At 37.3% G+C, this 21,774-nt stretch overlaps 1 protein-coding gene across 2 annotated transcripts in view; it reads right to left on the bottom strand.

Moving 5' to 3' along the window:
* Positions 1-8,589, bottom strand: part of LOC307152881 (up-regulator of cell proliferation-like) — a 39,513-nt gene extending 30,924 nt beyond the window's left edge. The window contains exons 1-2 of one of the 2 annotated variants that reach the window (XM_079861866.1): positions 8,142-8,589; positions 5,837-5,911 (exon numbers count right to left, since the gene is read on the bottom strand). The gene's annotated coding sequence lies outside the window, so the exon portion shown is untranslated. The remainder of the gene's footprint in view (positions 1-5,836; positions 5,912-8,141) is intronic. The other variant, XM_079861867.1, reaches the window with a different exon arrangement.
* Positions 8,590-21,774: the final 13,185 nt, after the last annotated feature.

The raw sequence follows: 21,774 nt of genomic DNA, 5'->3' as shown, positions 1-21,774 counted from the left end.
AATAAATGTGCGTTTCCAACAAATTAATAATGTAAACGACAATCTCACGAGTCACGAGAAAAAATATATATCTCAGAAAGTGCACTATCGCGCTGCGCTGGACTTCCCGTATCACCTCCGCTTATAAAGCCGGGATCTAATCCTGTTAATATAAAATAAGCCTGCTCCCGAGCAGGTTTAAGCTTGCACACTTGTTGCTATGACAGCAAGTCCAGGATGAGCGTCGAAGAACCAAACAATCCCAGATCATGCCAAATCGCCAACAATCAAATCCAGCTAACTGAGTTAGCGACGTACGAAGAACGGGCCCCTGGGCTATTATTTGAAGTTTTACGGTAGTGGGATAAAAGTGTTGTAGATGGGCAAGCCATAATGCCAGAAGGCTGATAATGGCTGAATACAAACAAAAGAATAATGATAAAAGAATAATGAAGATTAAGTCTCATACCGGCAGAGGTGTGAAAGGTTTGTCGAGTGAGAACAATAGAACAAGAATTGAGCTGTTCTCCTCGCCAGACATTAGACAATAGATTGAAAATGGGTATTTAAAGGGCCATAAAATATTGTATTAGCATCTTGTCAGCCTTCTCTAAAAACTCATGACACAATCTTACAAAATGGTTAATAAAATTCATAGTTTTAGAGATAATATCCTCAGATTTGAAATGAAGCATAAGCAGCATGAGCTTCACTTTGTGGTTATATTAAGTTGGTTATACTATGTTGTTATACTACATTCACATAATATTTGTACATTTACAGTTATATTCATAAAACTTTTAGTTTTGTTTTTTTATGTTCCATCTGTCTTCTTATATATTTCCATATTAATAAACTTTTTATTTTGGATATGTCATTTATGCCCCACTTGGCAAAATGGGGGGTCTAGGTAAGGGGTTAACTGGGTCCAACATAACAGCAAGAGTGAACTCTCACTTATGGTATATAGATACCTCGTGGGAGGATCTCTAGAGTTGAGTCTGTTCACCAAAACCTCAGTTCAGAGTCCTGTATTTAGGAACTGATCCCCCTCAAGAGTCAGCCCCCTCTCTCTAGAACTCTTGTGAGCAGAGAAATCGGGGGAAAAGGCATACCCACAAAGCCTCCATTCAGTCTGCACCGTGGCATTAGGCCCCCCAGGGCTGGATAGGTAAGGGAGAACCAGAGCAGATGTAAGCGGTCCTATTCGACCTGTTCCGAGCGGGATTCAAACCAGGGTCTACGGTGTGGGAGGCAGGCACACTTATGCCTGTTTCACACTGGACGCGCAAGCAGTGCGAAGGCAGCGCAGAAACTGTGCATATGCAGGATTCAGCGTTGAGGGTGTGCTCCGCTTTGCAGAAAGCGGCCATGTAAATTAGCTCTCTTGTGCACTTTTTAGCTAGCCAATATTATATTTAATCTGGCTAGAGCGAGAACACAACCCCCATGTGAGGGACGGAGGTAGCGAGTCCTTGATGCTAATGAAATCCACCTCCTCAGAGCTAGACCAACCCAGCATCGCGCTCTCACTTGGGGTGGAAGAAGCCACAGAGTGGGCTTCCAGATCTCTCGTGAGAGCGCTGGAGCTGGCAGATGAGGGCTGAGAAAGGGCCGAAGCCGTCTCAAACTCCTCTACCAGCTCAAATGGCGACCCCCATGATCTGAGATGACGCGTCGCCTCTGCAAATACTGGACCCAAACCGCAAGAAGCACGAGCCTGGCCGCTCTCATTGAATATGGCCAGACGGGAGCGGTTGCCTGTGCATGCTCTGCTCCCTGGGGTTTCCCTTGTGTTCATGCCATATGTGCTTTTGTTTTCATTTGTGTTACGTTCTCATTGGTTTTATTGTTTCATTGCGTTAAGGTGTTCCTCATTTGATCATCAGTATTCTGTGTATTTATAGCCCTCATTTTGTCATGTGTCTTGGTCTAGCTTTAAAATAGTAGAGTATGCGCAGAAAACTTTAGGCAGGTGCCGATAATCAAGCACTTCACTAGACTGACTAGAGTAAACAAAAGTCGGCACACTGCCACTGCTGCTTCCAAAATAAATAGTTGATAACGGACATACACTAAGACAGCCCAGCAGTTATCTATCTAAAATAACACGATGATCATGATAGGTTATAAAATATTAGATTTGTGGGAATCTTACATAACTTAAACTGTATGTTTAAAGTTGCTAGTGTCCTGCTTTCTAATCAAGCTTGAGATATCATGCAATACATTATTATTGAGATAATATTGTTCAATAATGTTTAGCCTGTCTGTGCTGTGAAGAGTAGATCATACTTTATTTTAATGATTGTATCATTTTATTTATTGGAATTTACATGACAAGCAAAATGAAAAACTAGAAATGTTTTGCACATTTTTTACAGATGGATGGGTGCAGACAATCCATCATTTTAAACCTGAAGGACCCAACTTAAAAAAAAACATTTTTAAGACCCAAGTCAAGCCATCCTATAGGATCACAGAGAAGCCTCACAACACCTGGGTTGCTGTCAAAACTGATGGAAATATCCAGTAAATATCCCTAAATATCCTGTATCTGATACTGTATGGCGGTTTGTTTTCCCCTAAAAGTGGGCGTGAAGCTATATCTTGTTCTTTTAACAGTTAAGGGGTTTTCCCGTGCACTGACATGCTTGTCATTTGTGTTCACAAGTCTAAATCCTTTCAATATAAAAGTCTTCTCTGACTGATTCACTTATAAAGACAGTCTTTGTCGCAATCTAATGGCAAAATAATGTAACTTTTGTTGCTATTCACGGTCAGGGACTATTTGTTTCCAGTGGAAGGAAGGCGTTTAGTGATTTTTACTTCATGAAAGTTGCATTGATACATGTTTTTTGGCTTTAATATTTGTAGTGTGTGTAACTGTAAGCTTCAGGTGGTGCACCACTTCAGCCATGACTTATTCACAATACTGCACAGCCTCTCGTACCTTATTGCTTACTTAACCCATTTATTTAACAACGCTTGGTTTGACCTTCACACACTTTGAAGGTGTTGCTTTGAAGTCTGCGTCCTTCGAAGGATGCAGCTTCTGAATTGGAATACAGCTTGTATGTGTGAAAGGGGCTATTGTCTATATTAGTGGTTTTCAATTCTGGTACACCTGGGGGCCAGATTGTTTGTGGCTCTGCACATTTTGTATGTCTCTCTTAACTGACACAGTCAGTGCAGTTTATGGAACTGTAATGATGATCTGAATCAGGTGTGTTAAAGGGATGGTTCACTACATCCTTATGTATCGATTTCTGGCAGGACTTTTACGTGCTTTTCCCAAATCACTAAAGTGACCTTGACGAGTGTTTGGCTCGAGGTCATGGTGCAAAGGACCCTAGGTTGATTTTACTCCAAACCACCTCTTTAAATAAGGGTGACATACAAAATGTCCAGCAGGTCCCCAGGAGGACCAGGATTGAAAACCACTGATCTATACAAAGATTGTAGAGCAACAACAACAACAACAACAAAATATAGCTGCAAGCAGCAATTATCAGGGCCAAGCGCAAGAAGATGATAAGACATGCCAACATGGCTGAGAGTGTCAGACAAACTGCAACAATGAGCAATTAAAGACATTTAAAGATGATTTTAGGCAAAATGGCTGAATAATCATATAAACAGTAATTAATTAATATGATTTAACGGTTTATCACTTTCGGTCAATAGGTGGCGCAGTTACATGATGTAGTGTGGTCCGAGTGAGGTGGAAATGACACATACAAAGTTTGGTGTCAATATGTCAAGGCATTGCAGAGATAAAGCCTGAATAGTAATTTTGGCACCATGCCTCAACTTTGCTGCTGTGGTTTACAAAAACGGTTTCGTTTGTCTTTTACTATTTATATTTTGTCATTTAGGAATTAGCATATAGCCAACGACCTATGTTTCCAAAATTCCAACAGTGGTTTCGTCTCGATTGGTTTAACGGTTTCATTGGTCTAAATGTTTTTTTAAGCGCTAAATCACAATGCTACACAAACCGTAAGGCAAACCTTAGCATGTTTGGTATCGTTGGACTCGGCAAGGATTCAGCAATCTAAGGAGATGACGTGAAAATAAGTCAACCACACCCAGAGTTAAAAGCATTTGAAAATTTAATTTTACCACTAGATGGTGCTGGTTCAAAACTTCTCAGGCTCCTTCAGGGGATCATACTCCTACCAAGTTTTGTAACGATATGTTTATAACTGTGCGTTCACACCAAACGCGAATAGCGTGTCAAATTTGCGTCTAGTTGGATGCTTGAACATTTTGAATCCATTCGCGCATCCAGAGCGAAATTGACGCGCGTCTGAGGTGAAATCCGCTTGTCTGTTTGCAAGATGGCTGATGCTGATCAAGCATTTATCGAGAGAGTAACCGCATCGGAGCGATGATCACCCTTCAGGACACCAACTACAGGCGCTCTATCCCAGCTGCAGAGCGCCTGTCCATCTGTCTTCGGTTAGAAAATGTATATGAAATTTTAAATACAGTATATTAAATATTGAAAAATGATCAATGTTTTTCAAACTGTGGTACGGATACAACTGTTGGTGCTCTTTCTAGTGATACTCACTAGTATATACTCACTTTCTAGTGATACTCACTAGTATATACTCACTTTCTAGTGATACTCAGTTAACTGCTATATTGAATATTATATTCTGCTATATTGCTATACTCCATTTTGAATGAGTGACTCCGGGCGGGAGTTTATCCCTTCACTTCACCACGTGACAGCAGCAAGCAGGTTCCTGATTGGTTAACGCGGCGAGAACAGACGGCAAAGTTCAGATTTTTCAACTCGGGCATCAGACGCGAATTCTCGTCAAACGCGTGAATGCACAAAAATACCAAATAAAATAATTCGCGCGTATCGTGCCAGACGCTCAATTCGCGAGAATGAGGTGAATTTGCGTCCACCACGCCGTGCTAAACACCTCATTCGCGCCGCAGGACCTCCAGACGCGCATAAACGCGTCTTTACATTGACTTAACATTGAAATCACCGTGCCAGGCGCTCTATTCGCGTTTGGTGTGAACACAGCATAAAATACAGCATTTTAGTACAAAATTCTCGGCATGACGCCCTGAATCTCAAAAACTCTTTTTGATTTTTGAACAAACTGTTCAGAATTTATAAGCAAAAATAGCAGTTTTTCATATCTCCGGACCAGTAGGTGGCTCTGCGCCAAAAAGCAGCATGTCGCCTCAGGTCTTGCTTGTGATGATATTTACCAAGTTTGATCTGAATACGATAAAGTGTTGCGGAGATACAGCCTTACGTCTGTTTTTGCAAGCGCTACATAAAATTAGTTTGCACAGTTTTCGAGAACGGTTTGACGAATCACCTTGAATTCCATAACGTTTTGTTGGCATGGTCTGAAGATGATCTGGTTAAATTTTCGTGAAAATATGAGCAACGACCTAGGAGGAGTTCGAAAAAGTATTTTTTTTCTGAGAATTCAAAATGGCGGAAAGATTTCCATGACAGAAAATTACGCAATCGAATTGGCTTGAGCCAAGGAATCAGAGGAAACAAGACTTTTGTTTCTAGCCTTTACGGTTCAAAAGTTATTAGCTTAAATATGAGTGAAACTTTGGACACTTGGTAGCGCTAGAGGGATTGAGTTAGAGACTCCAAATTTGCTATGGTGACTGTGCCAAACTTCATAACTTTCCTGCAAGCGGTTCTATGGGCTGCCATAGACTTCCATACGGAAGAAGAAGAAGAAGAAGAAACGGAAGAAGAAGAATAGGAACGCCAACGATTTTAATAGGTGCCTCCACATCTTCATTGCTTGGCCCCTAATTAGACTAATTGTAGACTAACAGACAGAAAGATAATACTTACTCTGCACAAGGAATGCTTCTCTGAGGTCTAGAGGTCTAGTCAGCACTTTTCCCTTTGATTTTCAATGCAATCTCTCTATGTATAAACAAGAGCATGATGTGGTCATAATTTTGTCTTTTAGAATAAAAGACAAAGCAAGACTTTCATTATTACAGAGTAAGACAATTATCAAAGTATAAGAAAATATGTAGCATAATGTAATAACTGCACATAATATAAAAACTGCGCATAATGTAAGAAGTATTACATTATTATTGTAATAAAATGTTCATATTGTAATAATTTTCTCAAATGTAAAATCTTGAGCTCATAATGTAATAACAATTTTTACTTTATGAGAAATTTATTCAAATATAAACTCACCAAAAACATGTCATATTTTCATAATTGTAATAGCTTTTACATTTTTTAAAATATAAATCCAGTCTTACACTATACCTGTGAAATGCAACAGATTAAAATATTCATGCAATTATTATTATTATTATTATATTTTAATTAAACATAAAGCATTATTATTCATTTACAGTACATAAAAAAAAACTAAACCCAGTCTTAACCTGCCAACAAAATCCCCAGACTAGTACTATTATTATTATTATTATTATTATTATTACTTCTACTTCTATTTCTACTTCTTGTATAGGCTACATACTGTAGGCCTATACATACTGTTAAATGACATACAGTGTTAAATACCAATACTGTGTAAAAATATGTGAAGAAAACCCCTCAGTATCAATATAGCAATGAGGTGTGTGTTTGTTTGTGTGTGTGTGTGTGTGTGTGTGTGTGTGTGTGTGTGTGTGTGTGGGCGCGTGCATGCGTGCGTGCATGCGTGCAGCAGGACTATCAATTTATTTATAGGCTTATTTTCAGTTTAATTTTCAATTGATTATAGATAGGACTATATACTTTATTTATTAAAATTAAACTGCACGTTTCCATTGATTGTGAAGTTAGACATCAAGCTCCATTTGCCCAGTATAGGTGCCTAGTAGCTTCTCAGGCTTGTTTCACACTTGTGCCTGATCTGTCTGCTCTTTTGAACTGCGGTGCTTCTTAATGAATGGTTGGGGTATCTTTTGGATAACCAACTGCCCCGCTGATGAAAAAGATGATCAAAAGATACACCAGCCATTCATTAAGAAGCACCGAACTTACGTTCACCATGAATAGTAAAATTTACTTTCGGAAAATCAAAATTGTCTGTAATTTTTTTTCTTGTTATGAATTGTATCCTATTTTCCGTCATTACAGTTAACAACATGAAGTGATATGGAACTGTAATGCAGTCAAGACATGCCTGGAACTACTTTAGCCGTGCGTTTCCCTGAAAATAATAGGCTTGCACGATTGCTTCCGCGTTTTGTCTCAGCCCGCCCAGTTAGCGTCGGAAGCCGTTTTTGCATTCGGTGGAGATAATGGTAAATTACACTCGCTGTTTACAAGAACTTCCAGCGGTTAACGTGAATGATGTTAACAATATTGTGAGGCAGTTAGCTGTCACACCTAAGAGTAAGAAAGAGAAGGGCTTTAAATTATATATTTCGAGCTACATCGACAACTTTGAGGGTGAGTATTCTCTCATTTCATGCGAAATCCGACTAGCGAAATCTGTTTCTAAAATCATTGTCTCCGTTTCTGAGAAACTTATGAAGGTTTTGCCGCTAGTACACTTCGCTATAGAATGCGCTATGTGGAAGTAAAGACGCTGGCTGAGATTCGTTTGTGCATAGAGCGTATTGCACAACCTTAGAACGTTCGTCAACCAATCAGATTCAAGATGCTGATTTAAATTTTTAAGTACAATCAACTTGAATGTTTAAGTCATTTCAACTTAAATTACATTAAACTGACTTAAAAAATTGTTGAATCTTGTATAACTTATAAAAAAAGTTTAAACTTATTTTGATGAGTTAAAGCACTGTAAAAACTTATGTTGTCATAACTTATTGATCATATTGATGTACTCTTGATTAATTGATTTATCTCAGTGGTTCTCAACCCTCTTTCTGGAGCCTATTTGTAAATCTAAGGTTATACTTCTGAAATACAACATACCAAAAAAAAAAAAGAAAAGAAAGAAAAAGAATTTTCATGTTTATTATTTAACCTGGTCTAATTTAAATTTTATCAGTGAAACTTGAAAGATTATGTCTCATTCAAATCTGTCCTTAATTCTTTCCCCAAATCACACTCTGCCATTTCTCCACTGTTTACAGAATATCTGAACACTGAATATCACAAGCAGACATTAATATAATTAATACAGTAATACATCTGAAAATAAACAGATACTTACCCTGAATTTGAAATGTTTATCTGATGCCTGAAGGGTATGAGGAGGACCAGCCGGAGCCCCTCTCTCTTTTATCTCTCTGGACTGTACCAAACAGCAGAGGGGAGGGTGGTATGATCTTAGTTTAAAAAAAAGAGATTACATTAGAAGAACATATCGAATTCCCTTATTATAGTAAAGGATTAAAGTGCAATAATGGCTATTTCCGTAAAATTAACAATAACAGTATTATGTATTAGACTTTCCAGTTTCTTAAACTAAAATTGGAAAGTCTAATACAACTTTAAGCATTGGGAAAGAGGGCTGTATAAAGCTGTTAGGTATGAATTCAATAGATCTGTCTGGCTAAATGAAAATGAAAACTACAATTTTTTAATTAACAGTTTATTTTAAACTAAAATTGGAAAGTCTAATACAAACTGTTATTGTTAATTTTGCCCCTTTTTCCTATGAGTTTCATTTTTTCCTTTTAGTCATGTGATTTGCAGGAACTTTTAGGAACGTTGGAAGGCTGCCCGATTGGGAATCAGAACAAACAATGCAGATCTGGAAAGCTGCCCAATTTCAACATCATCCTCTACTTTGATCTTCAGTTGGTCAGTTCCACCAAACTATTAAAATAACTTTAAGCATTGGGAAAGAGGGCTGTATAAAGCTGTTTGGTATGAATTCAATAGATCTGTCTGGCTAAATGAAAATGAAAACTAAAATTTTTCAATTAACAATTTATTTTAAACTAAAATTGGAAAGTCTAATACAAAATACTGTTATTGTTAACGAAACCCCTTTTTCCTATCAGTTTAATTTTTTCCTTTTAGTCATGTGATTTGCAGGAACTTTTAGGAACGTTGGAAGGCTGCCCGATTGGGAATCAGAACAAACAATGCAGATCTGGAAAGCTGCCCAATTTCAACATCATCCTGTCATGATAAATGGAGGATACAAGATCCAAATAACAACAGTTTATTTATAAATTAAGTGTAGTGTGTTATGGAATATGCAATTATTCTATTATAATTATGCCTTTTGGTATATGAAGTACTTATGTGTCGTAGTAAACCACAATTGTAACTGTATTAAGAAAGTGGTTTTATAAAGAAAGACACCAGAAGTTGTTGTTAAACAATTTATTAAGAAAGTGTTATATAATGTAAGACACTTGTAATAATCATTATAACCATATATTGAGAAAATGGTTAATGAAGAAAAACACTGCAATTGTTGTTGTAAAATCATTTATTGAGAAAATGGTTTATGAAGAAAAACATACCACACTGAATGTTGTAAGTGTAGCAGGATGCAGTTGTCTGGCTCATGCCTCCCTAAGTGACACTTAATTTGCTGTGCTGTGAGTGGTTCTGGGCAGTTAATTCTGAGCCAATCGCGAGGGCTACACCCCTTTATAAACCAGGACTTTTCTTTTGACAAGTGATGTCACCGGTACGCGACTTGTCTTGTTGGTATGCCCGCAGGTATGGTTAGCTTCGTTTCTCTTTCCACTCGTTGACTTCATAACTTGGGCTTATAGGAAATGTTTTGTGCTATAGAATCCCTGATGCGGCAGCAGCCCTTTCACCAGCTGAGAGTGCGCCCTGCGATCAGCAATCAGAGCTCAGAGTATGTTGCTATACTGAGTAATAGTTGAATGGTTAATGTGGGATATATTTGTAAATGGACATCCTGTATATTTTAGGGAGTGCTATTTAACCAGGGGTGCGGCCGCCAGTTGGCTACATCGGCGCTGAACATCTGCTGCTTTGCTTATGCTTTTCACGTTACTTGTTGTTCACGGATTTTCGTCGTACCCGGCTGCCTTTTCACACGGGACCAAGGATTGAACCTGTGGTTAGCTCAAGTTAACAGGCGACTGGCTGGCGTGTTACATCGTTGCCTGTTTAACACTGTTTGATCCTTCTTCCTGTCATTGTTGTGAATCAGTGTTTGAGTGTAGCGTGTGTTTGATGGACTGGCACCACTTTAATTGTTTTGTTTTTTTATGTTTATTTATTTCTTTGAACTATTGTATGGAGGCCTTTTCCTGCTGCTGATATCCAAGAGGATTAGCCTAATTGTGATTTTTTTCTTTTGTTTTTGTGACTTGTCCACACTGACGGAAGACCTTGAAGTGGTTGACCCATAGGGCAATTTTGTCCCGTTGTTGATTGTTGTGGATGGGTTATGATGTTTTGTCCATGTTTAATTGTTTATTTTGATTTATTGTGTGATTGTGAGTCTCTGTACATATTGCTAACCCCAGTACCACCAAGCTTTAGAACGGCTTATTAGACATTGTTTATTGTAATTTTTGTGTGTGTAATTTTGTTTAACTTCCACGTGTCTGTCCTTTGTCCAGGTGCTGAGAACTGCCAGTGGGAGCAGTGCCCCTTGCGGTGGCGGGTCCCTTGGTGTGTGCTGTGGCTGCGTGTTCACCAAGTGTGGTCATTTCTCTTGCTGTGTGTGTGAAATTCGACACGTGTGATTGGGGTGTTTTTCATGGATGCTCATTGCTCGAGCCACTAGCCTCCCACTGGTAAGATTCCGCCCTATTCTCCTCCTCTTTCGGGGGTGTGTGTGTGTTGCGAATAGAGTATAATGAGCAGAGCCGGACAGTAACGGAGTACATTTACTTGAGTACAATACTTGAGTACAATTTTGAGGGATCTGTACTTTACTCGAGTTTCATTTTTGGGGAGTACTCATGACTTTACTCAAGTACATTTGAGAGGCAAATATTGTACTCTTTACTCCACTACATTTCTATCCATAACCGTGAGTACCCGATACTACTTCTAAAAAAATTTAAAAAAAAGGAAAAAAGAAAAATCTCAGAAACCCTCAATTTGTTGTTTCCCTCTCAAACGTGATTGGATTGTGCAGGCGCCACTGATTGGGACAGCCTATCAGCAATCACCTTCAGCTTTCCGCCAAAGTCAACTCCATGGTCAGATTTGTCACAAACACACACACACACACACAGAGTTGTCACACATAGACTGTGTGTGTGAGAATGGTGTTATTCAGCTGAAAGTATTTTCTCCTGTCTTTGCCTGTATGTCAATGTGAGAGGAAGGAGCTTAATACTGTCACTCAAATGAGCTGAATCTTATCTCTGTGCTGCACATTTTCCGGAGGAAATCTTCCTCAATCTACGCGAGTTCAATGCAGGATTCGCAAATGGCTTGTCCTTTAAGATCGAGCAGTTCCAACTTTAAAAACAGAAGCTGTTGTTTACGAGCCACAACCTGTAAGTATGTTTTTCGTTGATGTGTTTTCCTGTAATAGTTCGTATTGTTAATTGTACGTTGTAGCTAGGAAACGAAGGACAACGCTGTTTGGCTCCACAAACCAGTTTCCCAGCTAACAGGGAACGTTCCCAGAACTTTCACTAATGTTCTTTAAAAGTTGTCTAAATGTTAGTACAAAACGTTATTAAAATAATGTTTTCGGAACATTCATACAATGTAAGGTTCTTGGAACGTCTTTATGACGTAATTTGTGATTGATGAACGTTCTCATAATGTTGATAGAAAACGTTCTTAGAACAAGGTTCTTGGAACGTCTTTTTGACGTTATTTGTAATTGATGAACGTTCTCATAACATTGATAGAAAACGTTAGAACAAGGTTCTTGGAACGTCTTTATGACGTTATTTGTGATTGATGAACGTTCTCATAACGTTGATAGAAAACATTCTTAGAACAAGGTTCTTGGAACGTCTTTATGACGTTATTTATGATTGATGAACGTTCTCATATCGTTGATAGAAAACGTTCTTAGAACAAGGTTCTTGGAACGTCTTTATGACGTTATTTGTGATTGATGAACGTTCTCATAACGTTGATAGAAAACGTTCTTAGAACAAGGTTCTTGGAACATCTTTTTGACGTTATTTGTGATTGATGAACGTTCTCATAACGTTGATAGAAAACGTTCTTAGAACAAGGTTTTTGGAACGTCTTTATGACGTTATTTGTGATTGATGAACATTCTCATAACGTTGATAGAAAATGTTCTTAGAACAAGGTTCTTGAACGTCTGTTGAAAACTTTTTCTTCGTCGAAGCAAGAAACCAGGAGACGTTGGGGATCACGTTCAAACAAAGTTATTCTTTATTGAGGACTTCGCGTTGACGCGGCTGCAGTTCTTCCCAAATCAGTCTGGCTAACATACTTTACATGGTTTCTTTATAGGCCTTTCAGTGGGCTGTCCTTAAAGGTGCTAAACATACACACAGCCTTAGAGGTAACCACTAAATCTAATCATCTAAAGACAATAGAGGCAATTGCCCCCAACTGAGATAATGCTACCCCCCCCCCCCCCCCCTCAAACTCTCACAAAATACAAATTTAAACACATAAAGTTAATTCTTGTAACTGGTGTAAGTTACAGGCACATCACATATGTTCATTCTTGTAACTTGTGTAAGTTACAGGCACATATAACTTGCTCTGTGTTGTTCATCTGTAATTGCATGTTGACACAGAAACAAACATGCACTTAGGGTCCGTGAAATCTTACGGGTGTGCTGGACGTGAGTCATTTGTTGGTTGACACACTTGATACTAACAGGTTTCCGAACCATGAAAAGTTATCTTCAGTCATATTAACCAGGTGCAGCACTCAGATAATGGTGCAGGCTTGTAGTCTTGATCATATCGATGGATGACTGAAGGTTTTGTATCTCTGCGTTGTGTATTTTTTCTTCTTTTTCTTTTGTGATTGGCTCGTTCAGCAGTGGGTGTAGTTGTCTTCTTGAGGTTGTGGCTTCATATGCAGGTGAGACGTCGTTGCATATGGATTTTTGGAACAGCCATCAAGTGTTTATCTGCACAGAGGAAGAAAGAAAACAAAAGACGACAGAGCAGTATTTGTCCAAACACTAGGGTTGTAGCAGTATTTGTTTAAACACTAGGGTTGTAGCGTCTGCTGCGGTTGTTTCATTCTTTCCCTATTTCTTAATTGATTTGACACCTATGGACCAGTGAGGTGGGGATAAGAGGGGGGATGAGGAAATCTTCACCACATGGCTGACCCCCGAGGCCTGTTGCACATCGGTTCTTCCATGGGCTCCGCCCTGGTCTGTGTGTCCTATTCTGTCCCTGTTGTGTGCACACTGTACAGTGTGTGAGAAAACTTGGCACATTTCCATTCTCCAGTGAAACATCAGTCCTAATAAACATCATTAACAGAGGATGGTTGTCTAACTGCAATATTCTGTGGTATAACATTTTAAGGCTGTGAGTATACTGAATGTCCCCCAAACAAAGGCTGTGACAGTCAATAAGTCTTTCATCTTTGTTGTAAGTTACTGGGGAGATTAAGCAATCACAGCCTAAATGGTTAACACCGTATCAAGTTGCCCCACGAGTTTAACGAGGAGGGGAGGGGCTGCTTCAGAATATCAAGCAGGCTAAGCAGAAGCTGGTTAACCTTGTTAACTTGTCTTAAGTTATTTTAGTTTTTTCTACATTCTTTTCCAAAATGTCCATGCTTGCCACAGTAAGAACAACTGGCTTCTCTAGGACTTTTGCGTTTCTTTGGCTTCTCTGAGTTGACCTTAACAGAAACTGCTGCAATTCTTACTCTCTCTTTGACATCAGAATCTCTTTCCCAAATCGCTAAACTTTCTAGGTTACTTCTGAGAGTTCTTTTAGCCCACGTAATATCTAGGAATGGCAAGGCTGTTCTGTACTCAGCTACAAGACCATCTGCCCAAATTCGGATTAGAGCTCCTTTGTCAGCTAACACACTTTCGGAATCATCCACTATTCCACTGTACACTGCAGCTACCTGACAGAACCTCTCAGTATATTCACTCACAGTTTCTTCTTTTTCTTGTACACAGCTAGTAACTCTTGACCAATCGATTTTCGGTCCTAAGATATTCTTTAGGATTTTCAAAACACCTTCTCTCAAATCGCCTTTACTGACAGGTTGCAGTTCGGAAGTAACAGCAGACTCAAAATTGTTGAATTCAGATTCAGTTAGAATTTGTGACATCAGCTGTGTAACTTCCGGCAACGACATGTCGTAAAGATGCATTTTACTGAACAATGCTCTCCTAAACTCAGAAAAATTTCTTTGCACTGATGGCAAACTTTCAGCAATTCTCTCAATATCTTTCGGACGTAAAGATGTTTTGACTGCTTGTGGCTGCAATATGGGGGTTGCAAATGGAACTGTATCAACACCTTTTCCCTGAGGCTTTTGTCTAGCTACGCACACTTCAACTGCATTTACATCTGCATTGACATTGTCCTCTATACTATCAAAAGACTGTAAATCAGGATAGCTTTCATCTGACTGTTGGTCTTCTAAATCACATTTGGTTGAGGCTTTGTTATGGCCCACCTTTGTCTTGAGACAGGACATGTGAGTCTGCAATTGTTTGTTCTGATCGTTTAACGTAGCAATACAACGAGCTTCCTGATACATGCACTCAACACTTTCTTGCAATCTTCAATTGACCACACTTTCTCTGGATCAATGCCAAATTTCTTTGTTAAATTCAATCTAACTGGCTCAGTCACGATGGAGTCCATGTGCTCTGATAACAAAGACTTGAATTCACTATCTGTCCAAAAAGGTGTAATCTGTCTAGTACTTTTCCTATATATTTTGTGAATTTCTGTTACCACAAACAAACACTAAAAAAAAAAAACCTTCTCTCTACTGTCTTGCAAACAGAGGGTACAATCTTATTAGCACATGAGGCTAAATCTTCTCTAGCTTACAAAGGTACAAACAATATTAACATGTAACTGCTAATCTTCCCTGCCAACAACAGAGGATCAATTTCATTTCTAAAAGAAAACTTTTTAGAGGCTTATCTTAAGTTAACCAAACTCTACAGCTGTTTGTTAACTACTTCTCTGAACGGCGCAGAGGAAAACATTTGTACTGGTCTGCATTGGTTCTTTGAATGGAGTGAAACTCACCGAGTCTTTGGTTGTACAGAAAATATTCGTCTGGAACTCAGTCAGCTTTGTTGAGATCTTTGAGCTTGAAGTTTTCAATCTGGAGGAAGCTTGAAGGTTTAAGATTCAGTTCTTTGAGTTTCCTTCTTCTCCATCCGGGTCGCGGCAGCAAATTGTTGAAAACTTTTTCTTCGTCGAAGCAAGAAACCAGGAGACGTTGGGGATCACGTTCAAACAAAGTTATTCTTTATTGAGGACTTCGCGTTGACCCGGCTGCAGTTCTTCCCAAATCAGTCTGGCTAACATACTTTACATGGTTTCTTTATAGGCCTTTCAGTGGGCTGTCCTTAAAGGTGCTAAACATACACACAGCCTTAGAGGTAACCACTAAATCTAATCATCTAAAGACAATAGAGGCAATTGCTCCCAACTGAGATAATGGCTTTTTGACGTTATTTGTGATTGATGAAAGTTCTCATAACTTTGATAGAAAATGTTCTTAGAACAAGGTTCTTGGAACGTCTTTATGACGTTATTTGTGATTGATGAAAGTTCTCATAACGTTGATAGAAAACGTTCTTAGAACAAGGTTCTTGGAACATCTTTTTGACGTTATTTGTGATTGATGAATGTTCTCATATATGATAGAAAACGTTCTTAGAACAAGGTTCTTGGAACGTCTTTATGACGTCATTTGTGATTGATGAAATTTCTCATAACGCTGATAGAAAACGTTCTTAGAACAAGGTTCTTGGAACGTCTTTATGATGTTATGTTGTGATGGATGAATGTTCTCATAACGTTGATAGAAAACGTTCTTAGAACTAGGTTCTTGGAACATCTTTTTGACGTTATTTGTGATTGATGAAAGTTCTCATAACTTTGATAGAAAACATTCTTAGAACAAGTTTATTGGAACGTCTTTATGACGTTATTTGTGATTGATGAAAGTTCTCATAACGTTGATAGAAAATGTTCTTAGAACAAGGTTCTTGGAACATCTTTTTGACGTTATTTGTGATTGATGAATGTTCTCATAACGCTGATAGAAAACGTTCTTAGAACAAGGTTCTTGGAACGTCTTTATGACGTTATTTGTGATTGATGAACGTTCTCATAACGCTGATAGAAAACGTTCTTAGAACTAGGTTCTTGGAACATCTTTTTGACGTTATTTGTGATTGATGAAAGTTCTCATAACTTTGATAGAAAACATTCTTAGAACAAGGTTCTTGGAACGTCTTTATGACGTTATTTGTGATTGATGAATGTTCTCATAATGTTGATAGAAAACGTTCTTAGAACAAGGTTCTTGGAACGTCTTTTTGACATTATTTGTGATTGATGAAAGTTCTCATAACGTTGATAAAAAACGTTCTTAGAACAAGGTTCTTGGAACGTCTATGACGTTATGTTGGGATGGATGAATGTTCTCATAACGTTGATAGAAAACGTTCTTAGAACAAGGTTCTTGGAACGTCTATGACGTTATTTATGATTGATGAACGTTCTCATAACGTTGATAGAAAACATTCTTAGAACAAGGTTCTTGGAACGTCTTTATGACGTTATTTATGATTGATGAACGTTCTCATAACGTTGATAGAAAACGTTCTTAGAACAAGGTTCTTGGAACGTCTTTATGACGTTATTTATGATTGATGAACGTTCTCATAACGTTGATAGAAAACGTTCTTAGAACAAGGTTCTTGGAACGTCTTTATGACGTTATTTATGATTGATGAACGTTCTCATAACGTTGATAGAAAACGTTCTTAGAACAAGGTTTTTGTAACGTCTTTATGACGTTATTTATGATTGATGAACGTTCTCATAACGTTGATAGAAAACGTTCTTAGAACAAGGTTCTTGGAATGTCTTTATGACGTTATGTTAGGATGGATGAATGTTCTCATAACGTTGATAGAAAACGTTCTTAGAACAAGGTTCTTGGAACATCTTTTTGACGCTATTTGTGATTGATGAAAGTTCTCATAAGGTTGATAGAAAACGTTCTTAGAACAAGGTTCTTGGAACGTCTTTATGACGTTATGTTGGGATGGATGAATGTTCTCATAACGTTGATAGAAAACGTTCTTAGAAGAAGGTTCTTGGAACGTCTTTATGACATTATTTGTGATTGATTAAAGTTCTCATAACGTTGATAGAAAACGTTCTTAGAACAAGGTTCTTGGAACGTCTTTATGACGTTATTTGTGATTGATGAACGTTCTCATAACGCTGATAGAAAACGTTCTTAGAACAAGGTTCTTGGAACGTCTTTATGACGTTATGTTGGGATGGATGAATGTTCTCATAACGTTGATAGAAAACGTTCTTAGAAGAAGGTTCTTGGAACGTCTTTATGACATTATTTGTGATTGATTAAAGTTCTCATAACGTTGATAGAAAACGTTCTTAGAACAAGGTTCTTGGAACGTCTTTATGACGTTATTTATGATTGATGAACGTTCTCATAACTTTGATAGAAAACGTTCTTAGAACAAGGTTCTTGGAACATCTTTTTGACATTATTTGTGATTGATGAAAGTTCTCATAACGTTGATAGAAAACGTTCTTAGAACAAGGTTCTTGGAACGTCTTTATGACGTTATGTTGTGATGGATGAAAGTTCTCATAACGTTGATAGAAAACGTTCTTAGAACAACATTCTCAGAACGTCCTTATAATGTTATTAGTATTTTCTGAATGTTATACATATTTAGGCTATCATAAAACGCTCTGGGAACATGTTGTTTGCTGAACATTCTCAATGTTAAGTACACTCGTTAACAAATGTGCGCTTCTTAACATTAGTTTACAATCACTAGATTTGTATAATAACTATATATATCCATATAAACATTTTAAACATCACAGTAGTTTATAACACCACCCCAATAAACCAGCACTATATAGCCTATTAATAAATTAATATTAACTAATGCAAAATGCCTGTGCAAAATCAGTTTTTTTGAGTGTTTTTAGTAATTGTTGTTTTGGTGTATTTGATTGCTCATTGTTACAATTACACAGCAAAAGTTCAGTGACATTTTTATTTGTGTATGGTAGAAAGCAAATACTGATCCTGAAATAATGACATAAAATAAATGTGGAAAATTGAACTACACGATGCAGGGAGCAGACTACACAGTGAACTCAGAGAAAACGCTACGCTTGAGTAAAAACAGTTTGTGAATAGGCTACTACAAATGATGCCCGTGAAAGAGATTGTGAACGCATTGAATAGGATATGTTTTGTTGGTTAATAGCATAAGCTACTATTACACAGTAGTGATAACGTTAAGCACACCAGAATTAAATAAAATATTCAGAAGTAAACAGCATAGCTGACTTACAGATTCAGTTAACATCCACAAATGAGTAAGCGTGATGATTCAGGGAGCAGGCTACACAGTGAACTCAGAGAAAACGCTACGCTTGAGCAAACAGTGTGTGAATAGGTTACTACAAATGATGGCAAAGTGCCTGTGCAAAATCAGTTTTTGTGTGTGTTTTTAATAATTGTTGTTTTGGTGTGTTTGAGTGCTCATTGTTACAATTACACAGCAAAAGTTCAGTGACATTTTTATTTATGAATGGAAGAAGGCACCAAGGAAAATTTAACTACATGATTCAGGGAGCAGGCTACACAGTGAACTCCGAGAAAAGCTGTGAATAAAATACAATATTCAGAAGTAAACAGTGTAGCTGACAGAGTGTTTATGCCGGAATGTTTATTTTTAAACAATTACCTTCTTTTACCGATATATTTAACAATATCTTTTGCATTTCTAATCCAAACAACGTCAAACTTTACATTGACTGCACTTACTTGTGCCCGTAGCAAAAAACCTGTCAAGTTTGAAAATGTTGTTAAAGGGGTCATATAATGGTACATGCACATTTACAAGTTGATTGTACTGAAGTGTGTGTTGGCAGTGCCTGTACACAACCATCATAAAATGATAAAAATCCATCCAGTGTTTTTTTAAAGCTACACTGTGTAACTTTTTTAGTTAATTCTTAGCAAAAAACACTTAGTTCTTTCAAAAATAGATGTGCTCATTAATGTATATTTACTTCTTTCAAGTAATAAAGTATTCTCTTAAGTTTATAATCTGCCATTGAAAGTACATACGGGTGAGGGGTTCGAATGCTGGTCGCCATGTTGCCCCTCCATCTTGAAACTACATTAGCCAAAGAGGGACATGCCTGTAAATTCAAGCTTCGCCTTTTGCGTTTTTTACTCAGTAACACCATGACGAATGCGAGGGGGAGATTACTCGCGAGCTCGCGAGTGCCGGCAGATTTGAAAGATAGTGTGTGTGTGTGTGTGCGTACTCACATTTGAAAGAGAGAATTAAAACGTCAACGCGACAGACAAATCAGCAAGACCAAAGTCAATATTGGAGTAACTTTTCCAAGATGGAAAGAGCTCATGAGGAGCAAAGATTTTAAAACGGACGCCGAAGTTGCCTGCTTTCTTCTCGACAGGTAATTCAGCCTATTTGTGTAAATTCGAAGTTTTATAGTTGCTTGTCTAACCATATGGTTGTGCATAATGCCAGAACGACCTCTAGTATAACTTAATCCTCGCATCAATGGTGAAAAAGTATTGTTTACCTTGTAACATAAATCTGTGCTGCGACGGATCACAGGTGATGAATAGTTTTAAAGGCGCAATTTTTTAAGCTATATTAAAAAAAGGACACTGTAAATTTTAGTTATTTTTATTTGCTTTTACTTTGTACACATTGTAACGTTAGCCTAATCTGATTATGCTGGGATAGCCGATTCCAGGGGCGTAGCCATCATTTCAAAAGTGAGGGGGACAGAATGTCAAGTGTAATACCAGTTTTTTTCCAACTTTTGTTGACAGATTTTTGCTTAATTGGCTTAATATGCTATATATTTTTAAAGCAATAAAACAGAAAGAAAGAAAGAAAGAAAGATGTTCAGTACTTTATATTGCACATGCAGGGTTTTTCCTGGCTCAAAACTAGGCGGAGGTGGTAAAATCCTGATCATGTATTTTAATTAGGGCTGTCAAAAGATTAATCGCGATTAATCGCATCCAAAATAAAAGTTTGTGTTTACATAATATATGTGTGTGTACTGTGTATAATTATTTTGTATATATATAAATACACACACATGCATGTATATATTTAAGAAATATTTGCATACATATACTGTATATATGTATATATAATTTATATTATATATAAATGTAATTTTTTTATATATAAATTACACATTTTTCTTAAATATATACAAGCATGTGTGTGTGTATTGATATATACAAAATAATTATACACAGTACACACACATATATTATGTAAACACAAACTTTTATTTTGGATGCAATTAATCGCGATTAATCTTTTGACAGCCCTAATTTTAATAATAAGATAATTAAATTTGTATGTATCGTAGACCATCATATAGCCTACTGTGTTTGTGGGTGGAGCTCGGTACTTCTAGGGGGGTCCGGGGGCATGCCCCCCTGTAAGATTCTTTTTACATTTTAAAGATAAATTCATTAATCTGGTGCACTTTGAGTCACCCGAATCTGCTGTTAAAAATAAATAATCCACCCGCCAACCACCCAAACCTATGATATTTGATCATCACATTACAATTATTCAAATTCTCAGTGTTAAGCATGATAATATGGTAAAATATCACACTGAAGTAGGCTGATTTAAAATGAACATTTATTTAAAATAAAAGTTCTTCTTTTGGCAAAATTACATTTCCTATAGACTAAACAGAGGCTCCCTTCAAACTTAAATTGTCAATGTTTCATTACATCACTGTTGGAAAACACTCTTATCAGAATACGTTTTTTTTACCTTTATAAAGGGCATTTTTTCCTTAATTTTATTAAATGTAGCCTATCCTCCATCTTTCATTTCAAATTGAAACAGCGAAACTTTGTTACCGTCAGTGTATTATCAACTATAGGCTATCAATCGCCACTTAACATTAAATGAAATTAAATCAGAATCATCCTTGCATTATCTGTGATTCCCTATTTATTATTATTTATTATTCCCTAATATCTATCTATCTATCTATCTATCTATCTATCTATCTATCTATCTGTCTTACTAAACTAAAACTTTCCAATTGAAAACCTTCAAACTTCAAGCTTTTAAAACTTTCTGGTTAGGCTTTTCCAAGAGAATTTAAAGTTTGTCATCATGTACACATGTTACAACGCTGCCTGATTCAAGCAGGCTGTTAATGCATGAAAATACAAACTCACAATCACCATGTTCATTCTAATTTGAAGGGCTTTGATAACATCTGTGAAAATAATAGACATTACGAATAAAAAAAGATTGAAAATAAGTGCACGTTTGTGCGGGTAGTGAATATTTTCAATTTACAACAAAACTTGTTAATTACTCAACAAGAGAAACAGCCAGAGTTATTCATCATTGTGCAAAACAATTCGGATACCACATGACAACTTACTTACAGTGCTTGACTTTTTCGTGAAAAAGGATTGAAGAGTTTTTTGCCGTTTTGAACTCATTGCGACCTCTATGAAACAAGTAATAAAAACTCGGTGAGTGTTTTAGCGCAATTTTCTCACCTCATGGGATCACAACACTAAGAGATAGTAAATCTTTTCCTGGATTTTTTTTGTGCGTTCCCGAGATTAGACCTTCCTTAACATAATGCCGAAAACCCGAAGCCTCTAGGTG

The sequence above is a fragment of the Squalius cephalus genome (genome assembly GCF_949319135.1).
Source record: "Squalius cephalus genome assembly, chromosome: 24".
NCBI classification, from domain to species: Eukaryota; Metazoa; Chordata; class Actinopteri; order Cypriniformes; family Leuciscidae; genus Squalius; species Squalius cephalus.
This window is presented reverse-complemented; position numbering and strand designations above follow the sequence as displayed.